At 45.1% G+C, this 25,579-nt stretch overlaps 3 pseudogenes; 1 reads left to right on the plus strand and 2 right to left on the minus strand.

The window, feature by feature from the left end:
• The window catches only part of LOC115897537, a 6,692-nt pseudogene extending 5,772 nt beyond the window's left edge, over window positions 1–920 (plus strand).
• Window positions 921–6,258: 5,338 nt separating this feature from the next.
• LOC104661899 lies at window positions 6,259–13,864 on the minus strand (annotated as a pseudogene).
• On the minus strand, window positions 13,832–21,904 carry LOC115897539 (annotated as a pseudogene).
• Window positions 21,905–25,579: the final 3,675 nt, after the last annotated feature.

Here is a 25,579-nt window from a genome sequence, read left to right on the forward strand (position 1 = left end):
AGGAATGTCATCCTGGGCACACTGTACCTGTTGTGCCATCTGAGTCATGCTGCCAGGGCAGGGCATCCAACTCCCAGCCTGGGAGTGCTGAGAACCAAATCCACTGCAGAGGAGGGGTGAGAGTCAGGGTCATACCTCCTCTATCTGTCGGCAATCCAGTGGTGATCTAGGATAAAACCTTGAGAGTCCCATACAGACGGTCAACCCACAACACACCTCACAGGCCAGGCAGGGACAAACAGCCCCTTCCCTCCCTCCCAGGTACCATCATAGCTGCCAGCGTGTGACTGAAGGCAGGGTCCCTGGTCCCCGCTGAAGCACTATCGCCGGCCAGCAGGCTCACGCACCTTGGCCTGTTGCTCCTAAAGGTCGCCTCTGCTATTCAGAGACAAGGGGACCACAGTGGCCTGTGGCCTGGCGTGAGCCAACCCACCTTTCCCCTGCCATGGACTCCTTCCCTCTTCTTGCTTTTCCCGCAGGAAGAGCCCAGCCTCACTTGTGACCTGCAACCCCTAACAAGTTGATCTCCCCTAGTAGACTTATAATTCTATAGCCTGATTGGCTGCCTACCCTCCCGGGCCTCCCCCAGGGTCCCCTTCAGAGGGCCCCCTGGCTTTCTGACCACCCAAGAGGGGCTCCAGCGATCACTGTCCAGCCATCCATCCCTTTTAGCTTAATCAATCCTGGGTTCAAGCAGTGTTTCTTCTCTATCAGGCCTGGTGGCTGTTGCGTTGGGCTCCCCAAGGCGAGAAGTGGCCCCGGACCAGTGGGTTGGAAGACGACAGGGTAACCAGAGAAGAGGGAAGCCCGAGGAGGCTGAGCACTGTTCTGACCGGTGGGTGCACTGCCTGGGTGCCCTGGAAGAGGCCAGCATGCGTGGGGTGGGGAGGGCTGCCACAGCCCCCAGGCACTACCTGTGAAGCTCTGGCTCCTCCCTCCATCTTCCTCCCCTTTCCCTTCCAACCCCTCTTTTCCAGGAACCTTGCCACACCCGCACCTGTGCCCTCCCCTCTCCGGCCCTCCCACAGCTGCTGTGGCACATCTGTACTTTGCACTTGCCTCACCAGCTCTCTGCTCACTTTTCTCTCTCCTGTTTTCTCTCTGCTTTCTCTCCAACTGCCAGCTGATCGGGTCCGGCAAGCCCATCCCATCCTGAGACCCCCAGGCCCTCCTTTGACCTCTAAATAGATCCCTATTCTTCTCGGAGACCTCCCTTTCCAGGCCTGCCTGGGTGGCTGTTCTATGATTTGACAGTGGCTCCCTCAGCCCCAAAGCCAGCCCCCTTCATCTGTGACTTGGTCTGTTGTAGTGGTGAGCTGACACCTCCAGATGTGACTGTTGCTGAAAACTTGTGCCCCTCTCTGTGGTACGCCCCTGCCCTGTTCTATAAATATCTATAAATACGCATACACATACACACACACACACACACACACACACCCCTAGACTTCGCTGGCCGCCTTGCCTCTAGCACTGGGAATCAGTCACCGTGCTGTCCTTTTGGAGTCTTGCGTGCCAATAAGAGAAAGCTGTCCCCTGACATGGCCCCTCCAAAGTGCAGCCCCTCCAGTGAGCCTCCCTGTCATGCCGGCCTACGGAGAGCCAGCCCCCGCCATCCCTCCCGCCCCCCACCAAGCATGGGAGTGCTGTGCAGGCAGCTGTGTGGCCTGACAGTCTCTACCAGTCCTGCTGTCCGTCGGCTGAGAATCAAACCCATTTCTGGATGGCGGGGAAATGTGTCCTCTGCTGGCTGTGTTCTCTGTGGAGCTCAGGGGAGGGGAAAGGCCAAGCCATTTCTAGGGTGCTGTTGGGAGGGTGAAAAGGCCATACCCTTTCCAAGGTTCACTTTTCCTGGAAAGCCCCTGGAGCTTCGCTGGCTCTTATCCTGTGAAGCCGGCTCTGGCCACCAGGGGGCAGGGCCATGAACTCAGCCTGAAGGGAGCCTGCTGGGCAGCTGGCACTCTGGAAGGACAGACAGAAGAGGCCACCAGGTGCAGACAGGAGAGGGAGGCAAGGGGATGGAACGGAAGACGCCTGGGGTGGGTGGAAGTCAGTGCCCTTAGGTACTGGTACCTGTCTTCCCGGCCACCGCTAGATCAGGCTTCTGAGCCTGTTGGCTGTCAGGGCCGGACTGCGCCCCATAGGCGCCATGGCAGTCCCAGTGGAATCCCCCAGGTGCCACCAGGCAGCATACAGGTAACAAGCCTGGAAGGTCCCCAACAGCCTCGCTGGACATGCTCAAGACACTCTGGGGCTCCTTGTTTGGTGGCACAAACTCCAGTACCCATTGATTGAGGGAAACGGGCACACACCAGGCCAAGGAGTATGGTTAAATCTGTTTATTCCAAAATAAAAAGCAAAATAAACAGGAGTCGCATCACCAGGGAGCCACAACCCCATTCGCGCCTCCTTCCTCTGTCCTATGATAGCAATAAATAAGTTTTCCAGCCACAAATAATTATTAGAACCTCCTCCCCACATGCCAGCTCCAACCACAGCTAGGTACGATACAGGGGTGGCCCTACCCTCTGGAATATACAAAACGTTACACAGACAAAATATGTACACTGGGGAAGGGGACCCACGCCAGCGGCCCATGTCCTCGCCTGGTCCACAGTTAGCCCCACTGTCCTGCCTCAGCTACCTCTCTGAATAAGAAGGTGGGAGTTCCCCTGAGGGAAAAGTTGCTAAGCTGAGAGTAAGGAGGCCGTCAGAGTCATGCTTAAAAATTTTTAATTTTTAAGGTCTTGTCTTGCTACCCTAATTGTAAAGGGGTGACTGGGAAGGGGTGGTAGGGTCATGGTGGCAGTGCAGACTCCAGCCCCACTTCTCCAGGCTTTGCTGACACAGAACTGCTTTTAATTTTTATTTTAATCCCATGACTTGTTTTTAAAATCCTGTAACTTCTTTTTCGTAACATTTGGTAACTTCGCATAAAACTTTTTTCTACATTTTGCCACAAATTTTCACATTTTGTCCCATAAATTTTTCACTCCATAACTTTTTAAATCTCATAACTTTGTAAATTTGTGTTCTTTTAATAAACACTTGCAAAGTTATATTACCATTTTGTAAAAATGAAACAGATTATCTCATGCCAAGGATGCCCAGCATTTGCACAGTATCAATACCTTTAATACTATAGTTTTCAATACTCGCAAAATAAAATTTTAAGGCAAAAACAGCACTTTGCAACCATTTAATCATTTATTACATTAGAGTAGCATCACATGAGCAGTCAATAATGTCACTTTAGGGAAAAGTCTTTCAGTATTTCCATTAAAAATTCTGTTTACAAGAATTCATAAATTGGTAAAATTCATTCTAAGAAAACTTGGCAAATAAAGCTTTGGGCTGGAATTGGCATTTCTTTCTCTACTTTTCCTTCCCACCATTTCATTCTTTTAAACTACAGTGTTCATATTTTAAAATGTTTTAACTTATTTCAGAACATTAAGATAGCAGTTACATTTTTTTATAGTTATATTATTTTAAAATGACTCTTTAAGATAAAGTTTTAGAGAAACTATACTATGGATAGGGCTGATTTACATTTTCAAATTTTCTAAAAGTCAGCTTAGAAAAGTTTTAGAGCTGAGTTTTTTCCATTTCTGGAAAACCTATCAGGTTTAATCAAATACTTTCAAATTTATCAGTTGAAATCACATTTTAAAATTCTATGTTTCTGATGAACTCTAACCTTCCAATGTTGCCTTGTAAGCAAGCTGAAAGCTGCCTTACACTGAATGAGGAAGAGCACAAACACTTGGCTGAATGAGGTATCGCAAAAGACTATGTGCACTTTGAAGGCTTACGTTATTGTCATACCATTTCCATTCTTTTTAGCTTTTACTTAAATATATGACAAATACCTACACAAAGAGTGGTATTTCAGTTAATATAGTAAATTTATTTTCCAGACACATTCCACTTAAATATGCCAGTGTGTGATTTAATCCATAGGCACCTGATGAACACTTTATTGTCAGATTCGGTACAGATGCTAAACACTATCTGAAGGTCATTCCTAGTCACTGATATTTATCAGGGTAAAAGTGAAGTGATTTCAATGATAAAAGTACCTTTGAAATAATTTATCCATGTATTAGGTAAACCCAGTTTCAGAGTGACAAAAAACGTTAGACTAAATAATGTGGCTAATTAACAGTGGTCCGATTTCTAGCCTGCGGGTTTAAAATGGACTTAAAGTAACTGTCTTTAAACTGAACTCAAACAATACAAAAGCAGCAAGTTCAGAAAATAAAAGGCAAGAACAGGACTTTAAGTCCATTTTAAACCCACGGGCTAGAAATTGCACCACTGTTAATTAGTCGCATTATTTGGTCTAACATTTTTTCTTTATCATTCTGAAACTGGGCTTCTCTAATACATTGCTACATTCATACAATTTGGAAAAGTCAGTTGAAGTCACAAGGACCCGATATTTGCACTCTTTCAGTGAATGCAGGCAAATCTGTTATTCCATCAGTAAAATCATATTGTTGCTCTCCTGTTAATGTCATTATTTATAAAAGTATCATGAGGATGCCAAACGCTAAAAATGGAGGACTCGTAACCAGGAAATCCCCCCTCCAGGAAGCACACGTACATAGCTCCATACATCCTAATAATGTGATGTGTTTTGGAACAAAACATTAGAACTTCATGAAGTTTTAACTGTTGATTCTTTCCCAAGCATCAAGTTATGATTTAGGCAATGTGTGACTGAAATTCATTCATTCATCGTGCATAGGCACAATCCATAAATATTGCACAAAATATGTCCCTAACTAAAACTGAGAGGTACAAAAACATATTTCACTCTTGGTAAAGAAGTTTGTGAGGAAATACCACTGTGATTGTACAGACACGTTTCCTGATAATACATTGACATTCACAAACAGTAGATTGCACTGTAGTTTGTAAACATTTTAAGTTGCATAAAATTCTCCTTGATTTTTAGAGATAGTATAATACTGTCTACTAAAACTCCTTTCTGTTTCGACTAAGTACTCTCACATATATTAGTTTATGATAATGCTTGTTATTATTTTTGAAAGTGTTTTCCATTCAAGGAAAAGAAGTAAATTCCTATGTCAGGGTAACCAAGGTGGTTGAAGAATAGGTATTAGCCAGAGAGGTCTAGATGGTAAAATCAATCTTCAAGCCTCAAAGAAGCTCCATGAACAGAGAGGAAAGCCAGGTGTCACACTAAATCACCGTTCACTCTAAATCATTCTTGACTAGAGCCTGTATGCCTGTTCCAGAGACATTAAACTCTTAAAGGATTTCTTATGATCCGTACTAAATACATTAAGAAGAATGCCAGCCAGCACCCTTTTGTGTACTGGGCGCTATAGTCACATACCTGCCAGAGCAGGCCACTGTCCTCTTCTGTGAGATTTAAAAAGCTCCCCCAAAATGTTATTACTCCCATCACCAGTACACAGAAAATGGGGGAAAGGCTGTTTCCAGTTCTCGGCCTTTAAACAACTCTAAATATCAGTACTCATGGTGGCATATACTACAAAGTAATCAACAGTGCACACTTGAGGGCAAACTGCATATTGAGCTAATGAAGAGCTCACTGTGATTAAGATTGGATCAAACATAATAGCAGAATATAAGCAAATTTTATCTGAATTCTGTAATGAACATACACGCTGCAATAACATTAAAAAAGCAAGGCAGCCTATTCCAAACCAGCGAGAACAGTTTTGTGCAAACAGTGGGTCTTTGGGTGTTTGAACTCCCACCACGTAAGGGCTAACTCGATACACATGCTAATGACCTACAATTATGAAATTAAAAATGAAAAATGCTAAAGGATGCCAGAGTGAACCTCAGTGAAGGCCACAGAGACCCACTCTCTTTTAACTTTTTTTTTTTTTTTTTTTTTTTTGAGACGGAGCCTCACTCTGTCGCCCAGGCTGGAGTGCAGTGGCCGGATCTCAGCTCACTGCAAGCTCCGCCTCCCGGGTTCACGCCATTCTCCTGCCTCAGCCTCCCGAGTAGCTGGGACTACAGGCGCCCGCCAGGTCGCCCGGCTAGTTTTTTTTTTTTTGTATTTTTAGTAGAGACGGGGTTTCACCATGTTAGCCAGGATGGTCTCGATCTCCTGACCTCGTGATCCGCCCGTCTCGGCCTCCCAAAGTGCTGGGATTACAGGCTTGAGCCACCGCGCCCGGCCACTTTTAACTTTTTACAAATAAACTTAAAGTATAAATTAGAAACACAAATAAACATGAATAGCTCTAACATTCAAATGAAGTAAATGAATTGTGCAGCAGATTAACCCTATAACTTTGTTTCTTTTTAAAAAGTTTGTCGACCAGCTCTTTGATGATGGTGATGTTTATCTCCTTCTTCTCCGCAGCCAAGCCCAGCAAAAGAATGGCCCAGAGTGGTTGCTGCCCAAGCCTGGGTGCTCCTGGTGGTCCTGCACGATGGGCTGTGCAGTAGGGTTGTCATGGGGAGACCCCTTCCTGGCCTCTCCTTGCCCAGTCTCGGCGCTGTCGGTGAGGCTCACCTCACAAAGGTCTTTGAAGAGAGGGAGGCGGGGATCTGAGCACAGTGCAAAACCCCCTGCTCCTGCCTGCCCGCCCTGCATGAGGACTCTACTCACCACCATGCTGGTCGGCAGCCCCAAGCTCCTGGGGGGTGGGGCTCCTGGACCGGGCTCATCAGCTGGGTTCTGGGCAGCGGCCAGGAATTTGCTGTGCCCTTTGTTGCTGTCAACCCAAGTCGCAACAGCATCTCCTGCAGCTCCAGGAGCTCCACCTGGAGGGAGAGGTGCTCAGGTGTCACGCCGCTGCCAGCGCCCACCTTCATGCCACCCCCACCCCCGACCCATACCCCCGCAGGGATGTTGCACACCCTACCTTTATCTCGTCGTCTTGGGCCAGCCTGATGATGTCCTCCTCCTGGTGTCGCCTCTTTGGCACTGCCCTCTGGTTTCGTTATAAGGTGCTTAATTTTCCTGCGGGAGGACAGGGCTCAGATGCTGGGGCCCCTCCGACGGCCCTGCAGCTCCCCCTGACTTGCCCTGGTCTCCCACTCACTGATGGCATCTCTCCCTCCAGTACTGGATGAACTGATGTTCTAGTTTCTCCACACGCTCCCTCAGGTCCGCCTTCTCCTCCAGGAGATCCATAAGGCCGCTCTGGAGCCAAAATAATGGGGTCACCTCTCAGCAGCGAACTGCCTACCCCTGCCCTTCTTGGCCTATTCCAGGATTCATGCTCCAAGTGCAGTGCGCTCTTGTTCTCGTTGTTCTGGACAGAGAGAAGCAATCAGCAGCCACCCACTGCAGTTGGAGACCCTAGAACTCGGTGTCTGCCTCCCATGGCACCGGGAAGGGTAGAGGCAGGTTAGAAAAATCATCTCCTCTATCCCACAGCCACCAGAGCAGGGCTCTGGCTCACAGGTCCCTTTAGAAGTAACATTTCACGTGAGGGCTACACTGCCCCGTTTTACAGGTGGGGAAACAAAGGCCTGGAGGACTAGGGAGGAGGGCAGGCTCCCCAGGTGGGGCAACGCACCAGCTCCTCGACGCCGCTCTGTGGCTCGGCCAGCTGCTGAAGCCTCTCCTCCTGCTTTCGAAGCCTCTCCTGCTGCTCCTGAAGCCTCTCCTCCTGCCTCCAAAGCCTCCTTTTGTGCCTGGTTCAGGAGACTTACGTGCTGATGGTTTTGCACCTGGGCCTGGAGCTCTGCTGACACTCTCTCTAGTTCCTCCTCAGGTGCTGCAGCTCCTCCTCAGGGGGCACTGCTGGGGTCTCCAGGGGCAGGGGTTCAGCTGAGAAAGGAAGCAGACAATAAGGGCCTCTAGATTCTCAAAAAAAAAAAAAAAAAAAAAAAAACCACCACCACCACCAACAACAAAAAACACCCTCCTCTTGGTGCACAGCTCCTCTCAGGCTCCCCAAACTTGGCCTCACTGCGAACGATTCCTCGCACCCGGATGGTAGCCAATCTTCCAAACCACTTTCAGATGGAGAGCACTGTGGGTGGCTGACAATGGGCCCTCTTTGCTGATGGGACACTCAGGCTCATGGAGATAACAAGACTTGCTGTCTCCCGGCACAGACCTCTTGTCCTCTGCCTCAAAGCCCTTCCATCCACCCACCTCCCTGGGGCATTCTAAGCGCCCCCCACAGCCCCTCTGATGCCAGGCCTGCTCCCAGGTCACGTCAGCCCCATCTTACCCATCTGGTTTTTGAGTTGGGACAAGCTCCTCTCCAGCTCCTCCACCCGATGCATATTACGCTGCTTCTCCATCTTCAAGGTGCAAAGCTGCCCAAAGCACAGGGGAAAAGGGCCCTGGAGAGAGGGGCTGGTGGCTCCACAGGCTACCATCTCCCTCTCTACCCCCACCTCCACAAAGCCCAGACCCATGACCACCTCTGGCTGTACTATTTCCATGTTACAGATGCCCAGAAAGATCCAGTGACCTATCTAAGATGGGCGGGCTGAAGGGTCAGATCTCACCTCCTGTGACATTTTCCTCATCCTCTCCTGCCACCAGGCCCTCTCTCCTTTTATATGTTCAGCATATTCATCTCTCTCTAGCTGGACTTGTTGCAGCGACTTCTTCATCTGCAAGAGTGGGAACAGAAGTTACACAGGGCTGTCACTGGTCCTCGCCTGCTCCTGGCCACCTGGGGTCACCTTCCTTCCACATCCCTCCCGCTGCAAAACCTCACCTGTGTCACGTGCGCTTTCAGCTGTGCCCACTCCTTTAAGGACTGCTCTAACTGCGTCTTGAGAAGTGTTTTACTGCGCTTCGAGGACTGGATGAAGAGAGAGAAGTTTCTACCTGGGGAACCTGGGCCATTCCATACAGTGCCCCTTAAATAGGCTAGGGCTAGGCTCAATATACAACTCGGTCAGTACAGATCAAGGCATTTCCATGCCCGTGGTCTGGTTTTTAAAAGAACTCAGTAAACTTGCAAGGGACAGGGAAAGAGATCGAATTTACAGGTGGCTAACAGAGGCCCAGAGAGATCAGTTAATATTGCTCTTGTTATTACTGTTATTACTAGCTCTGTTTGAACCTTTATGGAGTGCTTCATCGGGTACCATGCTAGCAATCCCATTTAATCCTCGTAACCACCACAGGAGACAGTTACTATGATTCCCTCTGTTGTGTAGATGAAAACACATGGAGTATTTGATGTTAAGTGCTTGCCTAAGATCACTTAGGCAGAGCTGGGATTTGAATAGCCAGATTTATCCGATTCTCTAAAGCCCATTTTTCTTGCTGGGGGTCACAGATAGGAAGGGGACAATGAATCTTTTGTTCACTGTTTGAAAGGATGATACATTCGCATAGTCCAAAACTGAGAAGGTACAGAAGGGAAGTATCTCCCAGCCACCCTCTTGCTCTCTCCTGAGTTTTTTATGAACCTTGCAGACTTATTTTATGTATATTTTCATAGTATGTACACACACACACACACACAGTTTCCTCTCTACAGAAATGGTAACATACTAAAGGTACTCTTCTGTACCTTCACAGTACAAGTACCCAATACCCCACCTAGGACTTGGCCAAGACCACAGCCAGTTAAGGGCAGGGGAGGCACTTGGCCTCCAAACTCTGCGTCCAGTGCTCGCTCCCCACTGCACCCCCCAACTCACCCACAGCAGCTGACTCAGCCCCAGGCTGCCTCTAACAACCAGACACAAAAGCAGCGAGAAATGGCCATGATGCCTCCTGGGCAGGACACTCCATCCTGCAGAAGGGACCTTTAGGCTCACTCCTCCATCTGTGAAGCCAGGCTCCCAGGGCACAGGGTGGGTGGTCGGACTCACCCTGTCCACCTTCTTCTTCTGTGTGGCGGTGACAGCAGATAGAGCCCGCTCTAACTCTCCTGTACGCTGCGATGAACGTTGTAGGCGGCTGGCCAGATCCTTCGACTCTTCTGTAATGAGAGAGTTGAGATGGGGCCCAAAGGACTCTCCCTAAACACCTATCGAAGTGCCAGGTTGAAGGATGACAGGGTGCCCAGATTCCCACCTTCAAAGTATCTGAGAGAGCGTTTCGTGTGATACAGGTCTATAGTTAGTTTCTTTTTCTGTATGTTCAATCTCTGGATTTGAACCTTTCGGAGAAAAGCCAAGCAAGTGCTGAAAGAGAAGGAAAGAAATATTCCCCGGAGGAGAGGAGAAAACTTCACACCCCCCACTCACCTGTAGCTTCCTTTTGGCTTTCTGTTTCTCATTGTTTGCCTTCTTTTCCTATAGGAAGAGGAAGACAGAGCTCTTACAGGGGGAGGCAGAGATGGCACAGCAAGAGACACGCCCCCAGAATGCTACCACTGCCCCAGGACAGGCCCACCCATGAGACCAGGTTGTCAGGGACCAGGTTATCAGATGGGGTGGAATCTGAAGGGTGAGCCTTCTTCCCCAGGCTGGGAGTGGGCGAGACAAGACTGGGGCCTCTACATCTGAGTGTCCCCCAAACCCAGCCGTCATGTCGTGGGCAAAGAAATCGCATTACTTCTTCCAGCTGATGTTCCACTTGTTTCTTCTGTTGTTCCTGTGGGGAGAGTCAAATTAAGGTGATGGAGGGTGGCCCTGTCAACTCTATTCCCCAGGCCAGGAAGCAGTAGGCAGGGGCCAGGAATGGATTTTAAAGGCAAAGTTCTCAGACCCAGTGGGAACATGAACTGGTAAACTCTCCTAAAGCTCCCAAGGACAGAGGATTTGTGTCTTTGTTGGTTTTCATCCACAGCCACAGAACTCAAAGTCTGAATCTGGAAGCTCTTGAGAGGACAGTAACATAAACCTCTAGAGATGGAGCTTGAGAAAGGTCCCCCCTTCTGCCCGCTTGTGATTTAGAAAAGTGCGTTCATTCAATAAACATTTACTGAGCACGAACCGGCCAGGTATGGTTCTTCACAGTATATATAGGATGGAAAAGGACAGACAGGAGCCCTTGGCCCTGAGGTTTCCATTCTAAGGGGCCTTTAAATCTCAGACTCTCAGAGCTAGCAGACACCTTTGATACTCACTACCTCCTCTGGAAACACGAGCCCAAAAAGGAGAGGCAGCTTGCCCAGAATCAAAGAGCAAATTAGGGACTGAGTCACAGCAGAAATATGGGCCCCCTGACAACCAGTCAGGCTCGCACTCCCCCAAGAGGCCACAACCCCAGGGCATGTATAGCAAGGACTAGAGCAGGGGTGTCTGGAGAGGAGAGAGTTGGCAAAGAGGGAAGCAAAAGAACAGCCAAGCTACATGCTCTGGGGTCCCTCCAGGTGAGACCTGGGCACCCCAGCTCCCTATGTGCCCTTCACACCAGGGCACCCAGCCCCTTTCTTCAGAGCCCCAAGAGGAAACTGGAGCCCAGGATTGGCAGCCTGGAATCAGGGGACTCCATTGGACTCTTACCAAAGATTTGATGGTGTTATTCAGTCGACTGATTTTGATGGCCCTCGGGTCAAGGACTACTGCTTGTTCTTGGCACGGGCTCTGAGGCGCATGCAGAGAGGGGGAGGTGGAGGAGGAGTGGGGGAGAGGTAGAGAGAACAATCATTAGGGCTGGGGTGTGTGTGCTCTGTCTCAGCTGGCAGAGGGGCACCGAGTCCCTGCTGTGGGAGGAGGTTGGAGGGCTGGCCTGCGTGGTCACTGCACCTCCACCCAGAGCCTCCTACCTCCAGATCCTTCAGGGTAGCACATGATGTAGGGCCCACCCTGTGGATACCTGTTGCTGACTACAAGAGAGTACACATGGAGATATTCTGTTCCCCTCAGTGTCTAAGCCCTCTGACTTCCTTTCATTCACATCAACTGGCAACATTTTCTTTTCTGCCTCTCTTGGACCCTTTGTCCCGTAACTCCTTTGTGCCAACTTCTCTCATGGTTCTTATTTCCCCACCATGCCACCCTGGGGCCTGAAATCAGTGACTCCTGATGGCAAGTGGCTGTTCTCATTGTCCTGGCTTCCCCTTGAGACTGGGGATGAGGAAAATCAAAGAGCAATGACCATATCCTGGGTGCCCTGAGTGTTTACAGCAGGCCATGTACTAGGGATTAACATAAAAACAACAGTAAGAAATCTCATTTACACCTCACAAATGGAAGTCAAACAATAGAACCTATATTATACAGATGTGAAAAGAGAGGCCTGAAGAGCTCAAGCAACTTGCCCTAAATCATATCCCTAGCAGACGGAGAGGCAGGATTCAAACCCAGACTTCTTTTTGTTTTCTTTTTGTGAGATGGAGTCTCGCTCTATCTCCCAGGCCGGAGTGCAGTGGCGAGATCTTGGCTCACTGCAAGCTCCGCCTCCTAGGTTCATGCCATTCTCCTGCCTCAGCCTCCCGAGCAGCTGGGAATACAGGCACCCACCACCATGCCGGCTAATTTTTTTTGTATTTTTCAGTGAAGACGGGGTTTCACCATGTTAGGTAGGATGGTCTCAATTTCCTGACCTTGTGATCTGCCCTGGGTTGGTCTCCCAAAGTGCTGGGATTACAAACGTGAGCCACTGTGCTCGGCTAAACCCAGAATTCTTAACCAGTACCCAATGGTCCATCCATAATCTTAACAATTACCCTCTACTGCCCCTTTGGTCCCCTGTCCCCAGGAGCCTGGCCACCAAGACTCACATCCCGAGGTGAGTGGCAACCAGCAGAAGTGGCTGTCTCAGGGCTACTGCCATTTGTTTTCCTGCTCCTCTTTGCTTCTGCTGGAACAGCAGGGCTGTTTCTCTGCCAATATTCTTTTAACTGTAGGAAAGAAGAGCAGTAATCGTCATGAGAACTATTGGCCCCTAGAGCACATCCTCCCTTACAGTTTTTACAAAATACTCTTATACACCATCTGATTTAACAACACCAACCGCTGTATAATGTGTTGTCACAATCTTTTAGGGACTGAGAGGGATTGACATCATAGCTAGAAAAAAAGAAAAAAGAAAAAGGTGATACTGGAACTTTGAAATTCAGTCTTCTGACTCCAAGCTCTGGGGTTTTGCCAAGAATCAGCAGCTGCCAGGGACCAAAACCAGAGGCAGAGGTAGAAAAGTAAACATTAAGTGGGCAGGAACTGTATGCCCTGTGGTTTAGAGTCATACATCCTCACACATCTGTTTGTGTGAAGAAGTGCACCAGTACCTCTCAAACTTCCATATCAATGTGTCCTCATGGCAGAAGGCAGCCTTTCTGTTAAATCCAGGAATTTATCAGAAAGAGGACTACCCAAGCCTCATTTCAGAGAGAAGTCTGGTATTCTCTTAGAAACCTATGTGACTGTCATCCCTAAGTATATTCATGTTTTTTCTCTTGATCTCAAGAGAATCAAGGGAAACTGATGCTTCAGAAAGATGTCTCACAGTTATCCTGTGCCACTCAAAGTACCCCAGGTCGAGATAATATGAGGAAGAGTCAAGCTGTCAAGTTCAGTTTCCCAAGATCTATTCCACAGAAGATGAGCAAATCTCACTTCAGAGACGACTGACTGAGGGGCAGTCTGGTCCCAGAACCATGGAGAATTAGAATACGAGGTGGAGAACTCAGAAAAAAATGTTAAAATCTCTCTGGAAAGTAGAAGCCTGGGAGAAAACCAAACCAAACCCACTCTCCCATTGCCACATGGAGGTACAGTCAATGCTTTGCGCTCACGGGGGAAGTGGAGGCTTTTCCCCTGTCAATGTCGATGTTAAGGGAGTGAGGCAGCCTGAAACCTCTTGCTCCTAAGTCCCACAGTCTCCATTCCTCTTCCTGCTGGAAATCTGCGTTGTGACCAGAGGAACCAGAAATGGGGTGAGAACACTTAGGGGACTGGGTCATAAGATCAAAGGCCGGTCTTCCAGTAATGACAGTTCCTAGGCAGACTGTGACATCACTACATTCCACTCCTCCTGATTGGGGGGAGGGACCACATCAGTGCAACGTCCGAGTTACCAGTCCATGATGGGGGAGGGAGACACAGGGTTGGGAACCAGGTCCTTGAAGACGCCAGTGGGAAGAGCCCAGGGAGGTTGACCTTAAGGCAGCAGGAGGGGAGGGCAGAGTCTGCAGCAGGGAACCCCAGGAGTCACCAGCCCGAAGTCACCCAGGGATGACTGGTGAGGATGGGGCCTGGGGCTAGGGGACCCAGGTCCTTGGAGACACGAGCCCAAAGAGCCCAGGGAGGTCGAGCTTGGGTCGGCAGGAGGTGAGGGCCTAGTAATGGAGATGGGAACCCCAGGAGTCACCCGCCCAGAGTCACCCTGGAGTGATTGGTGAGGGCAGGGACTGGGCTGATGCTGAAGGGGCAGGGCTGACTGACAAGACTTTTGCGTGGGGAGCCCGGAGACACCTGCATTGGAGGGCCCTGTCCAGTGTGCCTCAGCAGTGATATGGGCTCTGGCAGCAGTCTTGTAGTCGGAGGGTATCTGTAGCTGGGTTGGGGGCCATGGCCTGGTGCGTTTTTACCTTTCTCTTGGCTGCGGCCAATCTGTTCTGTGGAGTTTCTTCCGCCATCGCGGAGTGGGAAAGGGAGGTGGGGTTGGGGCCACAACAGCGAAATCCCAGCGAGCACTGATCAAGACCTCCAGTCACCTACCAGGCAGCTGTGCGACTGAGCCACAGGGGTGGTAACCAGGGCACCAGTAAAATGTAGAATAGGGGCGTGGCCTTAATGCTCCAAGCCTATTGGTCAAGGAGAAAGATGAAAGGGAAAGGGGCGTGGCCAGGCAGCAGTGTGTCCAGAGGGACCCGCGGCTCATAAGGAAAGCTACTCATGCAACCGCTGTTCCCACCCACTCTGAAAGAGTGGAGGGGCGCCCACTCTGGGAGAAGAAGGGGCCAGCTTTTGCTTTAAAAGCTTTAAAACTAGGCCGGGCGCAGTGGCTCAAGCCTGTAATCCCAGCACTTTGGGAGGCCGAGACGGGCGGATCACGAGGTCAGGAGATCGAGACCATCCTGGCTAATACGGTGAAACTCCGTCTCTACTAAAAAATACAAAAAAACTATCCGGGTGAGGTGGCGGGCGCCTGTAGTCCCAGCTACTCGGGAGGCTGAGGCAGGAGAATGGCGTAAACCCGGGAGGCAGAGCTTGCAGTGAGCTGAGATGCGGCCACTGCACTCCAGCCTGGGCGACAGAGCGAGACTCCGTTTCAAAATAAATAAATAAATAAATAAAAGCTTTAAAACTTTAAAAAATATATGTGTGCATACTTTATATATAGATGTGTGTCTGTATGTATGTATCTATGTGTTCCTCTAGAGCTGTCTTCACTACCTAGTTTCTATGCAAGGTCTATGATTTTGGCCTATGTTTTTATCTTCAAATACAGTACAAAAATTACCAGCATTACCTGAACTGAGATACAGATCTTACAAAAATGGAAAATCCATAGCATGCTTGATGATTAATGAAGGAGACTATATTATTCAACATTCCAATAAGATAAAACAATCACAATGATTTCTCTTTTTGGAAAAACGTTTCTCTTATTCTCCTATGTTATTGTTAAGATTTTTTTTTTTTCTCAAACAAGAAGCATGTTTAATATCTGGAAAAATACAAAGGTTTTGGGCCAGGTATAGAGGCTCAAGCCTGTAATCCCAGCACCTTGGGAACCTGAGACGGGTGGATCATCTGAGGTCAGGAGTGCGAGACCAGCCTGGCCAACATGTTGAAACCCCATCTTTACTAAAAATACAATAACTAGCCAGGTGTGGTGGTGGGTGCCGGTAATTCCCACTATTTGGGAGGCTGAGGCAGGAGAACCACTTGGACCCAGGAGACGGAGGTTGCAGTGTGCCAAGCTCACACCACTGCACTCCAGCCAGGGCGACAGAGCAAGACTCCATCTCAAAAGAAATACAATACAATATGAAATAAATTTTAAAAGCTTTCAATTTAATAAGCACTCAAAGCTCTTTACTGGTTTAAAACAAATACAAGGCCCATTTTTCTAGAATCACCTGGCCTCTCTAAGCCTTGCAAAGAAAACTGAATTTCTCACGTGATACTTGGCTATGACTTGCAATCACGAAAACCAAGAACTGTGTTAGGTCACTGTATATTAATTGGTACCTGGAGTTCACACAAGGCTGGGATCAAGGGTTGAATCTTTCATGATTTGCTCCATAACCTATGTACTTCTTATCCCAGACCAAACTAAGCTTTTGTCTAGAGTTCTGCAATTTACAGTTAGTAGACAAGAGTGGTTCTCAGTAATGTGGTCTCTGGATTAGCAGCACCAGCAGCACCTGAGAACTTTCCATAAGTGCAAATTCTCAGGCCCTACCCTGGACCTAGTGAATCAGAAACTCTGGAGTAGGGCTCAGCAATTTGTGCTGCAGTCATCCCTCCAGGTGTTCAGGGAGCTCTGCCATACAGCAGGTAGAAAAATGTGTTTCCTTCTGTACGTCAAAAGCCAGGGATACTCTATGTTGTGTCTCGATATGAAACAATGGCATGGAATTAAAACACATAACACTCCTTCCTACTCCCACCCTCCATCCAATGTGTTTTATTTTCATGAGTTCCAAAAGAAAACAAGTGGCAATCAGAAGTTCAGTCTAAAAAGTATATGTACAAGTATTAGTTCTCATCCAGCCTCATAGAAAACCATTTACATCCTCTCACAACTAAAGTTTTTAAAAAGTATCTTCACAATCTAAGTTTCAGGCACACTAGGAGTTCTATAATAAAACACTAAGTAGATCAGAATGTCCAAACTTACTAGAGAAGAAAAGTGGAATCATTGGCTGTATTTCCAAATTGCATTCAAAGGAAATTTAAGTTCTGAAGTTTTTTCACCTTCATACTTCCAAGTTAATAGAATTCAACCAGAACACTCCATTCCTTCAAAGCCTCTAGCCAGGCAAAGTTTTCCTGTATTACTTCTTGCTTTCAATGGATATATATATTACTTCTTGCTTTCAATGGATATACCAGAGTCCTGGTAGGCACATTATGTATACCTGCAAAGATGCAGAACTAAAAAGATGCAGAACAGTTCCACCTGTTCCATATTAAAACAAAAGTCCTGTAAACCTTCAATGGTGAGTGTAATACTTCAGCACTAGCACCAAAACCTCAAATATGAGAAGATACCAAGAACACCAGTAACAAACAAAACTAAACTCTTGGCCGGGAGCAGTAGTTCACACCTGCAATCCCAGCATTCTGATAAGCCAAGGTGGGAGGATTACTCGAAGTCAAGAGTTCAAGACAAGCCTGGGAAGCATAGGGAATTCTCATCTCTACAAAAAAATTTTTAAAAACAGCTGGGCGTTGCGGCACAGACCTGGCATGCTAGCTACTTGGCAGGCTGAGGTGGGAAAATTGCTTCTTCCCAGGAGTTCGAGGCTCTAGTAGCTATGATTATGGCACTGCACTCCAACCTGGGTGACAGAGCGAGACCTAGATAATTACATTCTCTCCTGCTCCTGTTTACACTAAAATCACTAAGTTAAAATGCTTTCAAATTTGGCAGGATAAAAATTAAGTGAAATGTGACTTTGGAGTTTGGAGGAAGAAAGAAAGAAGGAAGGGAGGGAGGAAGGTAGGGAGGGAAGGAAGGGAAGGAGGGAGGGAGGGAGGAAGGAAGGAAGAAGGGGGAAACAGAAAAGGAAAAGAAAGGAAAGGAAAGGAAGAAGGAAGGAAGGAAGGAAGGAAAAGGAAAGAAAGGAAGAAAAGAAAAAAGGAAGGAAAGAAGGAAACGAAAGACAAAAGAAAAGAAGGAAAGGAAAAGAAAGGGAAGGGAAGGGAAGGAAGAAGGAAAAGAAAAATAGAAAGAAATAACAAATTACTTACTGGGAGAAAGTTTCAGTAACCTCAATGACAAATAAAAGGATTGTATCTTTAGCCTGTAAAGAAATCTTTTAAATTACTCAGAAAAACAAAAACAAAAACAAATGATTTTCAACAGAAAATGGGCAATGGAGAAACAGTCACTTCTCACAGAAATAAAAATGGCCAATAGGTATACAACAAAGATTCAAAAGCACTAGAAATCAAGGAAATGTCATGAAAACAGTGACATTTTCTGTATAAAGGCCCAAAGATGACAAATGGAAGGGGGAACCTGGAGCTCTGTTCCTGTTGGTGGGAGTATAAACTGAGACACTTTTCCTGGAGGATAATTTGAAAATTTCTATTAAAGACCCTCAAAATTATTACCCTCCAGAAATTCTACTTCTATGAATTCAGTCCAAAAATGCTTGCTCGACTCCATTAAAATGTATATATAAGAAAATTCACCTCTGTGGCGGCAATGATAAACTTAATATACATCCAGCTATTAAAAATGATGATGCTAGGATATATTTCCTGTCACAGAAGTACGCCCAAACTATAGTAAGTGGCAAAAGACTATCTAATATGATTCTACTTTAGAAAATATTTATATGTATAAAAAGTATAAAAAACAACAAACCAGAATGTTTTGAGTGGCAAATTAAAGATTTTTCTTAATATTTGTCATCCAAATTATTACAAAAAGAATGTGATTTCCTTTATAATCAGGGAGAAGTGTTATTTTCATTTATTGATATTTAAATCTTTTTTCTTTTTCTTATTTTTCCTCCCGTATGTATCCCAAGTAGGCTAGAACTCTTGCCTCTTGAGGGAAACCAGCCCATTTGTGGGAAGTGCACTACATAAAGCTGCCCATTTTCCTTTTATTTTAAGAGATCTGGAGACATTTTTATTTCAAATTGTTTTATTGTTCTCAGAATATATGTTAATATATGAAATTGAGGAAAAGACAAAGGAAAGGCTGACTCCCTACCCTCCTGGGGTTACTCTTCCAATTTTTGCTGCTATTGTTACATATTAGTATTCACTGGGTACTAAAAAGATGGGCAGCCCCTTAGATCCTTTTTTCTTATCTCTTTCTCATAATCCTACTTCATTCCTTCATTCACTTATTTTTAAATGGGTCATGTGTACAAATACAAAATTCAGAAAATTTGTAAATCTAACTATAAAAGTATGCAGCAAAATTCCATTCACAGTCTTATTCTCCTTCCACAGCCAAACACTTTTAATTGGTTTCTTATACATCTTTTCAGAATTTATCTTTGTAAATACACATGTATATTCTTATTCTACTCTTCTCTCTCAACACAAAAAGTAGCATACCATACATACGATACCATTCCTTCTTCCTTTTAAAACACACACACCATCGATCCGAGTTCTTCTACGTGAGTGCAGTCTTTCTCATTCTTCTTTTCAGCTGCACAGTATGCATCATTTGGATGGACCTCAGTTTACTTAACCAGTAATATTGGCGGACACTGAAATCATCCCTATCATACTGTTACAAACAATAGTGTCAAGCACAACCACCTGCACACACCAAGTTCATTTCTGAATCTGCCTTTGATGAAGCCTCTGCTTGAATCAACACAAGGTCACAAGGCTGAAAAGTGAGCCCCTTTTTTAGTTTTCATTAGGTACAGCAGTATGTAGCAAAAGACTCTCTTGGGCAAAGCAAACGTACTCTTTGGGGACTTACTTCATAACAATAAATGGATAAACAGAACACCAAGAACATGTTCTATTTAACCATGCACATGCATGCATACAATATATGAATGTGCACAGAAAGTTTAAATAAATCCATCAAAACATTAAGCATTGTCTCAGTAGGATGGATCTATGGAGTGCTTTATAGACCGCCCTCCATGTCTATTAATTCTTTCTAATTCCACAACAGTAAATATGTATACTTCTACAATATAAAATTTCAAAAAATGCTAACTCAAATTAAGCTGCATATATTCCTTCAGTCTGTCCCACATTTGTATGGTGTCCAGAGTGCTCAAATATCACTTCGTTAAAAACATTTAATTATTTTTCAAATATAAAGATGGAAGGGTCTTGCTCTGTTGATCAGGCTGGTCTTGAACTCCTAGATCCTCCTGGATCCCCTCACTTTCATCTCCCAAAGTGCCAGTATCACAAGTGTGAGCCATCAGGCCCGGCCAGCTTCATTTCAGAAATCTTTCCCCACCACTCCACATATTACAAGTAATTCCTTTCTTCTTCTTTAGATAGCATTTTAGTCATATCTCTATTACCTCACTTGTCACATGATAATCAGTTGCTCACTCATCCATCTCCCTTCATTGCTCATGACTTCCTTGAGTCTGATTTTCAGCACCTTGAACAGAGTGCGACACATACATGCTTCATACGCAGAGAAGGAAATGATTTCACTACAGTGTAATTACTCCCAGAATTCAATACCTGTATTTCTAAATTGTTCTAGATACTCTGCCAACACCCTGAGAATGTTATGTTTTTTCCCTAAAACTTATATCCATTGCTGAGTGTCTATGGTCATAGTTAACTCAATTGTGACGTGACGTCTCGCCAAGCCCATTCATAGTTTTTTCTGGTGATTTTTAATGTTAAGTTTTGATTTTGATTGTTTCCTTTTTGTTTTCTTAATCTAGCAGTGTTTGGTAAACTTCAACATCTCTATATCCCTGTGTCTTTGCACTTGCTGGTCTCTGCTTGGAATAATGTCTCAAGATTTTAGTCACCTGGAAAAAATTTCTACTCACGCTTAAAGAATCAGCTTAAGGCCGGGCGCGGTGGCTCAAGCCTGTAATCCCAGCACTTTGGGAGGCCGAGGCGGGCGGATCACGAGGTCAGGAGATCGAGACCATCCTGGCTAACACTGTGAAACCCCGTCTCTACTAAAAAAATACAAAAAACTAGCCGGACGAGGTGGCGGGCGCCTGTAGTCCCAGCTACTCGGAGGCTGAGGCAGGAGAATGGCGGTAAACCCGGGAGGCGGAGCTTGCAGTGAGCTGAGATCCGGCCACTGCACTCCAGCCCGGGCGACAGAGCGAGACTCCGTCTCAAAAAAAAAAAAAAAAAAAAGAATCAGCTTAAATAGGCTGGGCATGGTGGCTCATGCCTGTAATGCCAGCACTTTGGGAGGCCAAGGCAGGCAGATCTCCTGAGGTCAGTAGTTCAACACCAGCCTGCAGTCTTGAACTACTTCAACATGGTGAAACCCCATCTCTACTACAAATACAAAAAATAGCTTGGTGTAATGGTGGAGGCTAGTAATCTCAGCTACTCGGGAGGCTGAGGCAGGATAATTGCTTGAACCTGGGAGGTGGAGGTTGCAGTGAGCTGAGATGCACTCCATCTTGGGTGACAGAGTGACACTTCATCAAGAAAGAAAGAAAAAGAAAGAAAGAAAGAAAGAAAGAAAGAAAGAAAGAAAGAAAGAAAGAAAGAAAGAAAGAAAGAAAGAGAGAGAGAGAGAGAGAGAGGAGAGAGAGAGAGAGAGGGAGGGAGGGAGGAAGGAAGGAAGGAAGGAGAGAAAGGAAGAGAGAAAGAAAGAAAGAAAGAGAGAGAGAGAAAGGAAGAGAGAAGAAAGAAAGAAAGAGAGAGAGAAAGGAAGAGAGAAGAAAGAAAGAAAGAGAGAGAGAGAAAGAGAGAAAGAAAGAAAGAAAAGAAAGAAAGAAAGAAAGAAAGAAAGAAAGAAAGAAAGAAAGAAAGAAAGAAAGAAAGAAAGAAGAAGGGAGGGAGGGAGGGAGGGAGGGAAAGAAGGAAGGGAAGGAAGGGAGAGAGCTTAAATAATACCTTCTCTGAGAAGCTTTTATATCTTCCTATTCTTTCAGGAAGAGTTGAAAATTCCTCAACTTTTGAAACATTTGTGCCTCTTTAGTATGTATCAGGCACTGAACTGAGTGCCTAGGATAGAAAGATGAAACTGTAGACCCTGCCCTCATGGAGCTCATGGTCTAGTATGAAAAACAGACATATGAACAAATAACCACACTATAGTTCTTCAGAGCTCAAATCCTATCCTAAATATCGCTAAATTAATGTTCTGTGAGGTTTTGAAAGTACTAGGGCCAGCGACAATATGGCTGCTTGGATGGCTTTCCATCCAAGTTAACATTCGGCCCTCATCACCAAAGGTCATACGTGTGTGCCTCTTCCTTGCAACCCATCAGGGCCTAACACATCATATCACCACCTTTGAAATTAGGAAACAGGCTCAGAAGTCCAACAGCTTGACCAAAGTAACTCAGCTGGTAGGTAGAAGAACCAGGTCTGTATGGTTCTTCTTCAATGTCCTGCTAGTTACATGGGCAAGTAGCCTCAAAATCAACAAAAGACAAGTAGAGGTTGACATGTGTCAATGAACAGAGGCTCAAAAGGAAGAGTTTATACACAAGAATAGAACAGAAATGTTCTGGAAGTATGTCTGGGGATGTGAAGTAGGAGAGGGCACACCAGGTTTCACCTTGGTCAAGTGAATCTATAATTCCAACCTGGGCCTCAGGTGCTGAGCTCCAGACTTAGCTATCTGTCTTTCTTACTCTTATATAAAATCCACAGGGCAGGATCTTAATCTCCAGCTTGTTCATCACAGATTAAAGCAGAGCCTGGCTTATAGTAAGTACATAATAAATACATGAATGAATAAATAAACTATTAAAGAAGCTAAAGAAACATTGCATACTACTGGGGGAAGGGATTACCATGAAACAGACCCTAGCAATCACTCACAAATATAGTTGACCCTCATTATTTGTAAATCCCATATTTGCAAATTTGCATACTTGCTAAAATGTCTTTGTAATCCCCAAATTAAAACTTGTGGAGTTTTCAAGGTGACTCCTGGATAGACACACAGTAGTGAAAACTGTGTCACTCCTTGCACACGTCCCAAGCTAAGGTCAAATAATGTGACCCTCGATCTTCCTGTTTCAACTCTCATACAAAGATGACCTGAGGACTGAGACAGTAGAGGACTGCACAGGGTAGTGTAAGATACTGTGGCTCTGGGGCCAACTGGACGGGGTCTGAATCATAACTCTGGCACCTGTTAGCGGAATGGCTTCAGGTAAGTCACTTAACACTTCTGTACTTCCTTTACTCTTTTGGAAATAAAGAAAATTCAATCTACCAGAATGAGTTGTTTTTAAGAATTAAGATTATAACCTAAGTGAGATATGTATATATGTATATATTTACCCTGGAAACAAAGGTTTGGTGTTTGATTAATTCAGTGTTCCAACCAACTTTATAGAATATTACTACTGCAAATAATAAGAATTGATTGCAATTATTTATAAAAAAATAACAGAGATGTAGACAAATCAATTATTTGGATGAGCTAGAGGCAGGCGTCAAGAAGCTTCCAAAGAAATAGAACTGTGCCAGGCACTGAAGGTGTGGAAAAGGGTTCCAAGGAGAGAGAATGGCACCTACAGAGAGAGGTCTGGCTAGGATCAGGAAATGGCATTTCAGGAAGTCTAGAGCAGTAGAAGATGAGGCCAGAATATGGTGCCACAGCGCTTCTCTGCACCCTGTATACACTCTGTATTGCCAAACCTCACTCTCTGCATTTAATTCTTGGTTTCTAGTTCTCTGTTCCATTAAACTGTGAGCCCCTCAAGGTCAAGTTCTATAAGAAGAATCCATAGCTACAGTCCTCTAAATTTGAAAACAAGTTATTAAACACAGATACACCCAAAAAGACTGTATAAAAATAACGCTGGATTTCAACTGCAGTCAGGAATTCACAACTGGTACGCATTTGCAATCTGTCCAGGATTTTTCTTTCTCTGATGACTGCTGTAACTCTGTCATAAATCCTTTTCATTGTTTTAGGCACCGAGACATTTGTTAGAATGCCTGGGAAAGACATTCTAAAAGAGCAAGAAAGATCTTGATGTTTTTTGTGTAACTGATTGATTGGTTGACTGACTGAGATGGGATTTCATTATGTAGCCCAGGCTGGTCTGAAACTCCTAGGTTCAAGCAATCCTCCTGCCTCAGCCTCCCAAGTGGCTCAGATTACAGGTGCATGCCACCATGCTGGGCTCTAGTGTGATGTATTTACAAGGCTTAAACATATGGTTCATTGAACAAGGCTGCCACTTCAGAGTAAAGATTGTTTTAAATCTACACTAATAGTCCTATTTATCTATATGCAAGATACAATTTTACCACAATAAAACACAAGGAAGCATACTGATATACATATACAATACAAACAGGATAAAAAAGCAATATAATTTTCTCCACAAAAACTTGCAAAATCCTGACCAAAACACAGTAAACAGGATGTTAAACTCACAGCTTACATTTCTCCACTGAAACCTAGGAAAAACAATGCCAGTTTTTGTGCAGTCACAAAACTAAGCACTGTGAGAATTTACAAGATTTGGTAAACTTGTATATTCTCCCCACCCCCATACACAAGTCTCAAAGAGCCTAGCAGTCTTACCCCTACACTTCAATCTCCTCCATCCTCCAAAATAAAACCCTCACTGTCCAATATCCGAATTCATATTTTCAAACATCTAAAATCTTAATCAAAACTAAGAGCAGTGCATTTGCTTGGCCCCATAAAATTCTTGGTATAATTTTACTTAGGCACACCACAGATCGTACTTTTACCTAAAAACATTTGGGTAGAACCAACGTTATAGAAACCAAACAAATATATTATGAAGGTGAAAGCGAATAGGGAGTGTTGTTTTTAAACAGATTCAATGCTCCTATTCTCCACTTGTAGGTTGGGTGTGATCGAATCACATCATGCTGTATAGCTAAGCATGTCCTATATTTTATGACAAAGTAGTGTAACAAATTATTTATTGAGGACCTGTTGTGTATACAGAGGCATGCTGGAAGCTGTAAAAGACTTGATTCTTGCTCTCAAGAAACTTCCAAGGTTATAGACAGCCTGATAGAAGATAGTCGAAAGCAAATACTTCAAGCACTATCCATCACAATTACCATAGCTATTTACTCTAGCCTTCTACAAGTCTCTGAATATTTTGAGGCTCCCTTTCCATCTCTGATGGACTCTATGGCTCAACATTCTTTACAGCCAGAGGCATTCCTGTACTTCACATTGTTATTGAATCAACATCTCTCACTATCTGCCTCCTTCACCAATTAAAATTCCACTTTACTTCCAACCACCACTTTGGCTTTGAAGCCACTGCCTGATACTGACACTTCGTAGATTAGTATGACTATTCTTATATGTCTCTGTCTACTGATGAGGATCCTACTCTTTTAGTAGAAAGAGTAGCACTGACTTCCAGTCAACTAGTTTTGATAATATCTGAAATATTGGATAATATTTCAATAATACTCCCAAAACAAATAATGAGTGATGTTCTCTCAAATATATGTATAATCAAATGTGAAATTGAGAAGATGTGGAGGACCTGAGACTCAGAGATTGTATTCAGGCCTTTGTAGTGGCATTTATTTGACATAATTATGCATTTAAAAAATAAGTTAAATTGTCATCAGATCAGTCTGAAATTTATAGAGGCTTTTGTTGGTAAGAAACATATTTTATATGTAATCACTTACCCGGAGAAATGTTTTTGATTAATGTTATCTGTTAAAGACTTCAGTTCACAATGTTTCCCCTGTTAGTAGTATATATCATTTTGGAGCTGATCTGGAGAAGTCAAAGACTACGTGCTAATTGCTATCTGATGTTCTTCTGGGAGGACAATTGATTGGCTTTGGGTTACCAGGGTTTGGAACTTAAAGGCAAGTCTGAGTCTAGAGATCTTGCCACTGACTTTTGGCAAGTCTGTTGATTCTACCTCTGGAAGTG

The sequence above is a fragment of the Rhinopithecus roxellana genome, chromosome 5, assembly GCF_007565055.1.
Source record: "Rhinopithecus roxellana isolate Shanxi Qingling chromosome 5, ASM756505v1, whole genome shotgun sequence".
Lineage (NCBI taxonomy): Eukaryota > Metazoa > Chordata > Mammalia > Primates > Cercopithecidae > Rhinopithecus > Rhinopithecus roxellana.